Genomic DNA, 499 nt, shown 5'->3' with positions numbered 1-499 from the left:
CTCTCCGCTCTCGGATATTCCTGTCTAAATCCGACATGGCGGAAGCGTATAAACCGTTAGCATCAAATGCCATTAGTTTAGTACAGTTTATTTTAATTCTCGAATGAACCTCCGTTTTGTCTTTTGTGCTTGCGCTGTATTCTTTGAATAAATCAATTATGTTATTACTTTCAAGTTCTGTGTCACTTCGTGTTTCACTTTGTGAAATATATTCCTTTACTACGTTACAAATTTCGTCCTTTTTATTCGTTTCAAATGATTTTCTATTTGCCGAAACTCTTCCTCCTTTGATAGATCGTCTGATAAAATTTCTTATAAAAGGATTAGTGTGCGATTAAAATTTTTCTACGTTTTCTTTTTCGGTGTGTTTCGCTACCATTCTAGTAGTTTCATACCATTCTTCTTCAACCATTTCTTTATCGTAATGATATAAATAATACCAACCCTTTAAAGATAAAGATGGAGCCGTTAGATTATTGGATATATTCTGGTTTACAAC

The sequence above is a fragment of the Lottia gigantea genome (genome assembly GCF_000327385.1).
Source record: "Lottia gigantea unplaced genomic scaffold LOTGIsca_6, whole genome shotgun sequence".
In the NCBI taxonomy this organism is placed as follows: Eukaryota; Metazoa; Mollusca; class Gastropoda; family Lottiidae; genus Lottia; species Lottia gigantea.
Note: the sequence above shows the minus strand (reverse complement) of the source record.